General features: G+C 43.4%; 1 protein-coding gene across 1 annotated transcript in view; it reads left to right on the top strand.

Annotated features, from left to right (window-relative positions):
• The first annotated feature begins 1,540 nt into the window (after positions 1-1,540).
• Positions 1,541-11,336, top strand: part of c11h1orf210 (chromosome 11 C1orf210 homolog) — a 49,465-nt gene continuing 39,669 nt past the window's right edge. The window contains exon 1 of the mRNA XM_043698904.1: positions 1,541-1,835. The gene's annotated coding sequence lies outside the window, so the exon portion shown is untranslated. The remainder of the gene's footprint in view (positions 1,836-11,336) is intronic.

Below are 11,336 nucleotides of genomic sequence, written 5' to 3'. Positions count from 1 at the left end.
GTGCACTTCCTGCAGATGTACTTGGATGGGACATTAATGGTATCCCTTACCTCAAACATCATGCAGGAGGAACATTCCTCTCCCTGCACTGCCATCCTGCTAGTCCCCTTATCAGAAAGTTTAAAAAAAAGAAGAGAAACATACCTGATGTGTCCCTGGTGTTTAAGGTTAGAGGAGGTGGATGGGTGGGAGAGCCTACAAGGGTAGAGTCTCAGGTTTAGAAAACACTCACTTATATAGCTGGACGGGGAAAAAAAAAGTCCTTCTTTTCCCAGAAACCTCTGCTCTCTGAGGTGCTGCCATTGTTGACGCTTGAGGTAAGCTTTTAAAGTTTTAAATCAGTGACCAACCTTTCCCGACAGGCCCCTGCTCCAAGCTCCTGCTCTTTCTTCTGCTGCCAACTAAAAATTAAGCTATGTCAAACACAACCATATACAAGGGATGTTTAAGAGAGGACATTACCTGGAACCCTATTGTCTCAGATTCCAAATCCATTTGATCACTATGACAATGCTCCTTACGCTCATGTTCAGTTGCTTACTCCCAAAATCGGTTGCTGGCGATAAAGTTCTCCAAGCAGCAATTCCATTTCAGTACTTACCTCCATGCAGGCTCTGCAGGCCTGTAAAAGAAGGTGTCTAATGGCTTAATCATTTGTAAACAAGATAATTTGATATGGTGATTGAAACTAAGTCCAGTGGATATCATTGACTATGGCATCCTTGATTGGGGTTGTTAACCTTGATCAAACAGGGTGTACTGGCTGACAGATATAAACAGAAGATTCAGAGAGTCTCCAGCCTCCAGAGACTGTCTCTGAGTGGGCTGGTCAGAGCCCTGTATTGTGTATATGTAAATAAAGGATGACTTGGTGTTAGGATACCGGCCTCTGCGCAGTTATTTCACTTGATACAGTTTTATATGGGTCTAAAAGGGTTAATACTTGATTGAGTACAGTAAGTGCCTCCCATTGGGATGATGCCATGACGACTTGATCAGAATGTTGCAGGAGACAGACCTGGGGCTTGAGTGCTCCCAACAGCATTGTTTTGTAGGAATGTAGGCCATAAATAATCTGCAAAAATGGTGCCATAATGCAATAGTCGCTATTCTGTTTATTCAACAAAGTCCTTCTAGTGAATTCAGAAGGGTAAATATTCTAATGTATACGAGCCAACTTTGGGCTTGAGGAAGCTACACACAACTAGCAGTATGGCAATTTAAAGGTTAATTCTGCAATGGCAGAATGATTTTATGCCATTGTAGATGATATAGTGAAAAATGTTGGGCAATTGCATTCCTCATAAAGAATGTAAAATCCGCCCATATTTATACTGTCACCAGAAAAACCTGATCTGTCTCTCTGTGCTGTTTACTGTTGTCTCTTTATTGTGAGATTCAGAAAACCTATGGGTAAAGTTTCGCAGGTAAGGCAAGATAGCAACTCTGAACCTGTGACACCGATTCACCAGGAAACTATGCAAATGTAAGCAGTCACAGTCCTCACAGCCTGGTTAGATTTCAAAACGAGCATTGCTTTCAGTCACTAGGTGTTAAATAACACAAAACTGATTGTGTGTATGAGACCATAGATTCTTTTAGTTCACCAACTCAACAGTGAATGAAAAGAAGCACAAAAAGCATTTGATTTGCTTGTTTGGTTAAAGATTAGCCAATACTTAGACTGCAAAGATCAGTAACTGCACACAGTTTATAATCTGGAGAAGGTTAACATAGACTGCAACCTTTGCACAGTGGCACTCCCACATGACAGACACTCCGAAGAGGGAAAAAGCAACAAGAAACCAGACTTTTTAAAATTAAATATCTTTCAGGTAAGAGATTTTATCTCCGTCAACTACAGTATTCAACGTTTTGGTCACACAAGAAAGGGATAATTATCTCCACCGTAAACATGTCGGGATCCGTCGACAGGGAAGTAATGGAGGAATGTGTGAAGGATGAAGTTCCCTTCAGACAAATGCAGAAGGTTGGAGTTCAGTAGCTTGATGTTGGTGTTACTGGACTGTGGTGTAAGAAATTTCTGGGGAGGAGAATGCAGGAATAAATAGGACAATAATACAGTGTGGGCAAATACAGAGTAAAACCAAGAGTATGTGGGTAAAACAAGTAATAGATATGAAGTTAAGCAATTTTGAGTACGGGTATATAGAACACTGGATTCAAAAAGGGAGAAACTAACAAAAGAGTCTGCATATTACTAATTCCTTAGCTTGCTTTTATCTCGTACAAGATTACACTGGTATAAAGTTGAGGATTACCCATCATGCACGTTCTTCACTTAAGTCTGGCACCAACCGATTAAAGAGACCAGCAAATTGAAATTGGAACTATTCAAGATTGTCGTGAGAATATACCCTGTTGCACTTCAATTCTGACTTTGAATCATTTGCAATATTTGAGCAGTTCCTCTTTGTGAACCATCAAACAGAAAGACAAGATGGCATACTTTTAGGTGAGAGGAGAAAGATTTTTTAAAAAGACATGAGGGGCAATTTTTTTTTACATAGATTGTTTTCTATGTGCAATGAACTACCAGAGGAAGTGGTGGATGTGGGTACAATTACAATGTTTAAAAGACATTTGGATAAGTACATGACTAGGGATCTGAGCAAAGCGCAGACAGGTGGGACTAGTTTAGTTTGGGATTATGGTCGGCAAGGAATGGTTGGATTGGAGGGTCTGTGACTCAATGGCTATTGCCAAGGTAAGTGCTCTTTACATGTCACTCTGAAATTCTGACTTTGAAACTTCTAATGGCCACTCTTCACTAGAAGATCGGTGATACATTTGGCCATTAATAACTGGAATTGAATAGAGCGACAAAACTTTCATGGAAACTGACACGACCTGAACATAAAGTTTTAACAACTGCCTGGAAATTTAGTTGTGCCTGAAACTGGGTGCACCAATAGCAGAGCACATGTGCTGCTCATGTTTGTTCACATGATCACAGGAGCCATGTTAATGCGGTGCTGCCCAGAAAATCACATGCCTGTTTCGGACCACGGGAAATTGAGCTTCTCTGACACCACATTGAGGCCAGCAGCACCTTTTACAGGGGAATAAATGTGGGAAATGCTGGAAATACTCTAGGCCTGGCAGTATTTGTGGAGAGATAATCCATGAGTGGAATCTCCCTCTCCTAAAAGTGCTAAGGAAGATGGCAGGAAAGGAATTAATAACCACCTATGGGCTACCATATGCAACCACTGCATATGAGAACCTTGCCAACTCTTTGAAATGGGGAGAGAGCAGGAGATTTGCACAAAGTAGTGATGCTTATTTAACAAGTCGGTGCAGGCTCAATGGGCTGTATGACCACCTTCTAAACTGTAACACGTCTGTGATTCTATGATGAGTAAGATTAAGTGGTTTGTCTGCTGGGGGTTCACTTGGGGAGGGTAGGAGCTGTTTCCAAAGTTGTGGTGATCAGGAGTACAGATGGGACTTGGGGAATGGCTACTGAACTCCAACCTTCTGACTTTGCCTCTGACTTCGTCGCTACTGGTTCTTCCTGCAAAAACTCCCCAACCTGGGACTGCCCCTACCCCACCAGCCAAATCTTGCCCACTGCTCCTGAACTTTGAATAGATTCTGCGGAACCCTCAAATGGACCAGGCTAGACCCCCTCAAAACATTTCAACAAGACAGCCCAGACCCTAACTTTTCTAGTTGTTTTAAACAGTTATTCTGGATATTCCAGAATGATGCAGCTGGCCCAATCACTCAGTTTTTAAAAAACAGAATTTATTTACAGACTACTGAATGAAATATGAACAAAACACCATGGGGTGGCACGGTGGCTCAGTGGTTAGCACTGCTGCCTCACAGCATCAGGGTCCCAGGTTCGATTCCAGCCTCGGGTGACTGTCTGTGTGAAGTTTGCACATTCTCCCCATGTCTGCATGGGTTTCCTCCTGGTGCTCTGGTTTCCTCCCACGGTTGATAGATGTGCAAGTCAGGTGAATTGGCAATGTCAGAATTTCAGAGTGACATGTAAAGAGCACTTACCTTGGCAACAGCCATTGAGTCACAGACCAACCAGTCCATGCTGACCATAATCCCAAACTAAACTAGTCCCACCTGTCTGCGCTTTGCTCAGATCCCTAGTCATGTACTTATCCAAATGTCTTTTAAACATTGTAATTGTACCCACATCCACCACTTCCTCTGGTAGTTCATTGCACATAGAAAACAATCAATGTAAAAAAAAATTGCCCATAGTGTTAGGTGCATTAGTCAGAGGGAAATGGGTCTGGGTGGGTTACTCTTCGGAGGGTCAGTGTGGACTGGTTGGGCCAAAGGGCCTGTTTTCACTCTGTAGGGAATCCAATCTAATCAAAAGAGAACCGAATTTAGAATAACAACCTATCTGAAAACCTAATCCACTCTATCGAAACTTAATGATGCTGTTCCAAATACTTGTAACATCCCCATTAACAGCCCCTTGGCAAGAAAAGGTAAAATCAAACATAGGTTCTTACAGGACAGATGTCAAAGAGCGAGAGGATCAGCATGGAGTTGTTTATTTTCCCAGCAGCTGTTTCTCTGGGTTCCCAGTTAAAATTTGATAGCAGCTGTAACCCAAACAGTTTGTGAAACCAAACCAAACCAAATCCTGAATTGAGAGAACTGGCCACTCTCCTTTCATTGTGCAAGTGTTTAAAAAAACTTAAAAGAATTTCAAGCGCCTATTTCCAGACATATTGGAACCTTTACGGCCCCTCTGAGAAAACACCAAGAGCAACATAACCTTGTTAAAGGAGCAGCATCGTCACAACTCCCACTTGCCTGGATGGGTGCAGCTTGAACAACCCTCAAGAAGCTTGACACCATCCAGGACAAAGCATCCGCTTGATTGGCTCCACATCCATTCCCTCCACCATCGACGCTCAGTAACAGCAGTGTGTACTATCTGCAAGATGCACCACAGAAATGCATTAAAAATCCTTAGACAGCATCTTCCAAACCCATGACCACTTCTACCTAGAAGGACAAGGGCAGCAGATACATGGGAATACCACTGACTATAAGTTCCCCTTCAAGTCACTCACCATTTTGACTTGGAAATATATCACCATTCCTTCACTGTTTCCAGGTCAGAATCCTGGAATTTCCTCCCTAATTGCATTAAAGATCAACCTACAATATGTGGACTGCAGCGGTTCAGGAAGTTAAAAATCACACAACACCATGTTATAGTCCAACAGCTTTATTTGGAATTACAAGCTTTCAGAGCGCTGCTGCTTCGTCAGGTAGCTAGTGGGGCAGAATCAGAGGGCATAGAATTTATAGTAAAAGGTCAGTGTCATGCAACTGGTGATGTAATGAACAAACCAAGATTGCTGTTAAGTCTTTAATCACTTGGACTGGGGTTGCAGATTTCTATTCATTAATATGTAAATCCTAGAACTTCTTTCAAGTCACATTCTCAAGATAACTTAAGGTTTTATCAAAAAACAGTGACATCTCAGCTCAGAAAATGTATTAAAGGTGTGATGTTAGAATCTGTCTGTATCCCAACCTTGAGTCAGACTGGTTCTATCTCAAAAGTAGGAATTGATCAAGTGCCACATGGATTGACTGCCTACAGATTGTGTGCTTTTTGAACAAAACAAAATGTAATAGCAAATACAAATCTGTAAAAGCAAATTCACCTCATAGTCCTATATGTGTGTGCATGTGTGTGAGAATGGGCACCTCAGTACCTCACTCTACCGCAAGCCTATTGATAACCTCACAATGCTGCAATAGCTTCGACTCTAAACATATTAAAACAGCCATCCCCTACAGACAAGCCCTACGCATACACAGGATCTGTTCAGATGACAGTTACCTGAGGCGCTGAAGGATGCCCTCATAAGAACAGGACACGATACTCATCGATCACCAGTTCTGACATGCCACAGCGAGAAACTGTAATTACCTTGTAAGGAGACAGACACAGGAAACGACTAATAGGGTACCCCTCGTCTTCCAATACTTCCTGGGAGCAGAGAAACTACGCCATCTTCTTTGCAGCCTGCAACACATTATTGATGAGGATGAGCACTGCGCCAAGATCTTCCCTACGCCACCACTTTTCACCTTTAAACAACTGTCAAATCTTAAACAGACCATTATTCGCAGCAAACTGCCCAGCCTTCAGGACAACATCAACCACAAACCATACAACCCTGTCATGGCAACCACTGCAAGATGTGTCAGAGTGTTGACACGGACACTGCCATTAGACATGGAGATACCAACCACCAAGTACACGGCAGGTACCCGTGTAACTAGGCCAACGTTGTCTATATCATACGCTGCAGGCAAGGATGCCTCAAGGCATGGTATATTGGCGAGACCAAGCAGATGCTACAACCACAGATGGGTCAATTGCCAGACAGGAATGTTCCTTCCTCACCGGGAACACTTCAGCAGTCAGGGACATTCGGCTTCAGATCTTCGGTGATCATCCTCCAAGGTGGACTTCAGGATACGCAACAACGCAGAGTCATGAGCATAGGGTGATAGCCAAGTTCCATGCCCATGAGGATGGCCTCAACCAGGATCTTTGGTTCATGTAATACTACAGGTGACCCTACTACATTATATACTCTCACACACACTCTTACTCACAATCACACTCACACACACAGACCCTCTCTCATAAACATGCTCCCTCTCGGACACACACTTACTCTGTCACTCCCCCTCTCTCTGTCACTCCCCCTCTCTCTCTCCCGCCGCCCCCCCCTTCCTTCCTCACATGCACATACACAGGCACACACATATAAGTCTATGGGGTGAACCTGCATTTGCAGATTTGTATTTGCAGATACATTTTATTTTGTTCAAAAGCACACAATATGTCGGCAGTCAGACCATGTGACACTTTGATCAATTCCTAATTTGGAAATAGAACCAGTCTGACTCAAGGTTGGGATACAGACAGATTCTAACCTCACACTTTTAATGCATTTTCTGAACTGAGATGTCACTGCTTTTTTTAAAACCTACATATTAATGAATCAAAACTTGCAACCCCATTCTAACCGATTAAAGATTTAACAGCAATTTATCTTTAGGAGAAAGTGAGGTCTGCAGATACTGGAGATCAGAGTCAAGAGTGTGGAAAAGCACAGCAGGTCAGGCAGCATCTGAGGAGCAGGAGAATTGACGTTTCAGGCTGGAACCCTTCATCAGCCCTTCCTGATGAAGGGCTCTGGTCCGAAACATCGATTCTCCTGCTCCTCGGATGCTGCCTAACCTGCTGTGCTTTTCCAACAGCACACTCTCAACAGATTTCTATTTTTGTTCAATACATGACATCAAAGATACTTTGATTTTTTACTAAACATTCTGTGTCCTATGACCCTGCCAACTAGCTACCTGAAGAAGGAACAGCGCTCTGGAAACAGTTGGACTCTAACGTGGTGTTGTGTGGTTTTTAACTTTGTCCACCACAGTCTAACACCAGCACTTCCACATCACGGTTGAGGAAGGCAGCTCACCACAACCTTCTCAAGGGTAAATAGGGATGGGCTATAAATGCTAGTCACTTAGTAATTCCCACACCCCATGAGTGAATTAATGCAAAAGGATTGTAACCCTGGACCCTAAGATGGCACTATGATGGACTGTGGTTGCTAACATCAGATTGGCAGGTGCTTCACATAGGGTGAGTCATTGCTGATCCAGGAACCCATGTGCTGAATATCTACTAGTTGACCATTCAAGTGTCTAATAGGCACAAGATGGGACTAGCTCTCCAATTGTCAGGGTGGGGGGAGTGCAGGGTGTCCTGCATGTTATTGCACTCACTTAGCACTTTAAAAAAAACTGGAAACTTTCACTCTGAGTTAACTTTTCAGATCTGTGCATTCTTCACTGGCAAAAGGAAAAATCGAACAGGTTTTGAATTTGTGAAAGGGAAAGGTTGGAAACAGGGACAAAATAGATAATCTGTGATAGAATGGAGGGCAGGAGAACAATGGATTCATGGTCATCAATATGGAACCAGTTCAACAGGAGCAGTTGAATCTAGTTGACAACCAGGAATTGGGAAGCAGTTGTAACAATTGATACCAGTCGTTAATGGGACAAGTTAATGTATAAAAATTGTGCCAACGTAAGGAATTTCAGATCAGCCATGACGACACTAATAACTATTACCCAAATATTTGTATTTCTTGACTAATGAGGAAAATGTTCATGCCATTCCACAACCACCCAATCATACCTTATACCAGGAGGTCCTCAGATCAGTTCACCAAAGGTGGTAAAGGAGGCAAATGTCCAGTAACCAGCCCAATGACATGGCAACTGTGTGGTTCAGTGATTTCACATGTGTGATTAAGATAAGTGCATCGTCACATCACCTCTCATACCTACCAAAGAACCAATTTCTCATGCGACTCAATGCAACACAATTCAATTACTCATCCAGGTGTACTGAAAACCTGTGCATTGCATTCACAACCTCCATTTCTCTCTCTCGCTCTCCCTCTCTCTCTCACACACACACACACACTCAACGTCCATTGTTGCCAATCTCAAATTTATCTTCCATTGCTTCCACACTACTCCAACCATTCATTGAATTGTGACGACTCCACCTGCACAATTGAAGAGGGGAAATGATGCTCTGTATCACGGGGCTGGATGTTTACATAGGAGATAGGAGCAGTAGTTGGCCATTCAACCTCTCGAGTCTACTCCACCATTCAATATGACCACAACTGATCGTTGAGCTCAGTACTCTAATCCTGTCTCCATCCCTGATCTCTTCAAGAGCTATATCTACCTCCTTCTTAAAAACGTAATGTTTTGGCCTCAAATACTTTCAGTGGTAGTGAATTCCATGGGCTGACCACTCTCAAGATGAAAAAATGTCTCCTCATCTCTTCTTAAAAGGCTTGCTCCTTATCCTTAGACTATGACCCCTGTTTCCGGACTCAGCCGCCATTGAGATAATTCTTCCTGCAACTAACCCGTCTTACCTTGTTAGGATCTCAGAGGTTTCTAAGAGCCTACCCCACTCATTCTTTAAAACTCCAGAAAATATAATCCTAACCAATTTAATCTCTCTTCAGTCCTCCCATCTCGGGAACCAATTTCAAAACGCTTCACTGTACTCCTTCTATATCAAGGGGTGGCACGGTGGCACAGTGGTTAGCACTGCTGCCTCGCAGCGCCAGAGACCTGCATTCAATTCCAATCTCAGGCAACTGTCTGTTTGCACATTCTCCCCGTGTCTGCGTGGGTTTCCTCCGGGTGCTCCAGTTTCCTCCCACAGTCCAAAAAAGTGCACGTTAGGTGAATTGGCCATGCTAAATTGCCCGTAGTGTTAGGTGAGGGGAATGGGTCTGGGTGGGTTGCTCTTCAGAGGGTCGGTATGGACTTGTTGGGCTGAAGGGCCTGTTTCCACACTGTAAGTAATGTAATCTAATCCTTTCTCAGATAAAGAGATCAAAACTGCACACAATATTCCAGGTGTGGCCTCAACAGTGTCCTGTATAATTGCAGCAACACATTCCTGTTTCTGTACTTGAATCCTCTTGTTATGAAGGCCAAGAGGATTCCTTAATGCTGCTTCACCTCAGTTTTTATTTTCATGCATTTAACCACTGCAACATCTCTGCATCCTCCTCACAGCTCACCCTTCCACTCAGTTTTGAGTAATTGCAATCTTGGAGATATGACACATAGTTTTCTCATTTAAATCATTAGCATAAATTGTGAAAGCTGGGATCCTCATACTGATCCCTGCTGTATCCCCCTAGCCACTGCCTGCCATTCAGAAAAAGACCTATTTATTCCTATTTTTATTTCTCATCTGGTAACCTGTTTTTTAAAATCTATCTCAATACACTAGCCCGCATCTTAGTTTTACACAACTGCCATCATATTAGAGTCATAGAGATGTACAGCACCTTCGGTCCAAATCGTCGCTGACCAGATACCCTAACCTAATCTAGACCCACCTGCAAGCACCCGCCCAAATCCCTCCAAACCCTTCCTATTCATATACTCATCTATATGCCTTTTAAATGTTGCAATTGTACTAGCCTCCACCACATTTCACACATGCACCACCCTCTGCATGAAAACGTTGCCCCTTAGGTCTCTTTTATATCTTTCCCCTCTCACCCTAAACCTATGCCCTCTAGTTCTGGACTCCCCGACCCAGGGAAAAGACTTTGCCTATTTACCCTATCTATGCCCCTCATGATTTCATAAACCTCCATAAGGTCACTCCTCAGCTTCTGTGCACCAGGGATAACAGCCCTGGCCTACTTAACCTCTCCCTGTATCTCAAATCCTCCAACTCTGGCAACATGCTTGTAAATCTTTTCTGGACCTTTTCAAGTTTCACAACATCCTTCCAATAGGAAGGAGACCACAATTGCATGCAATATTCCAAAAGTGGCCTAACCAATGTCCTGTTCAGCCGCAACATGACCTCCCAACTCCTGGACTCAATATTCTGACCAATATTGCTGAGACTACCTTTTTCAGCTCCTTCCTGAATCTTATCCCTGAATCTATCATGAAGCAAAAAGCTGTAGGGCAAGGTGTGATCATGGACATTTTCCCTTCCTCTCCACTCCATGTTTCCTCTTCTGCTTGTTAAATCGTCCATCCACAGCAAAGACAGCAAATTCAACAAAGAAGTCACTTGCAGCCATAAAGTCAGATGCAGGAGGTGCACATAGTATGTTACCCAGTACAAATGGGTGGCAACTAGGCCAGAGAGAAATAGTGGGTCATGTGCCAGCTCACTAGGGGGTGAGATCACAGTTTGGATCGGAGCTGAGGATTTTGATAGTGTAGCATTCAGGAGCATGCTGGTGACCATGTGGTTATATGATAGGGGAATCAAGGGTCATGGGTAAATGCACTAAAGTAGAATTCAGTATTATCAGGTCAGCTGTGATCTCATTAAATGGCAGAACAGACTCAGTGGGCTGAATGGCCTACTTTACCTCCTGAGTTTTCTGTTTTATGTATAACAAGAAACTTTGCAAATTGGGAGGATGGCTCACTGAACAGCTTCATGTCACACTCAAGGAGAATGGAGGAATCCAAGTCCAGCCTGGCAAGAGATTTTGAACAGGACTTGGAGACCCTCATTTTGAGTTAGGAAGTGGTGCTTAATTCAAGACTACAGTCAACTGTTATGTGGTGTCTTGTATCCACCTTCCATGAAGGGGAGCCAATGAACCTTTGGGTGCTGCAGTGAAATGTTCAGATGCTGGTCATGAGATCCATGGATCTGCTGGCAGCAGGTTCTGCTGGAGCTCCCTCAGTGCAATCGCAGTGCTCTG

Source organism: Chiloscyllium plagiosum, chromosome 11 (assembly GCF_004010195.1).
Source record: "Chiloscyllium plagiosum isolate BGI_BamShark_2017 chromosome 11, ASM401019v2, whole genome shotgun sequence".
Classification (NCBI taxonomy): Eukaryota; Metazoa; Chordata; class Chondrichthyes; order Orectolobiformes; family Hemiscylliidae; genus Chiloscyllium; species Chiloscyllium plagiosum.
The sequence above is the reverse complement of the archived record's forward strand: the minus strand, read 5'-3'. Positions and strand labels throughout refer to the sequence as shown.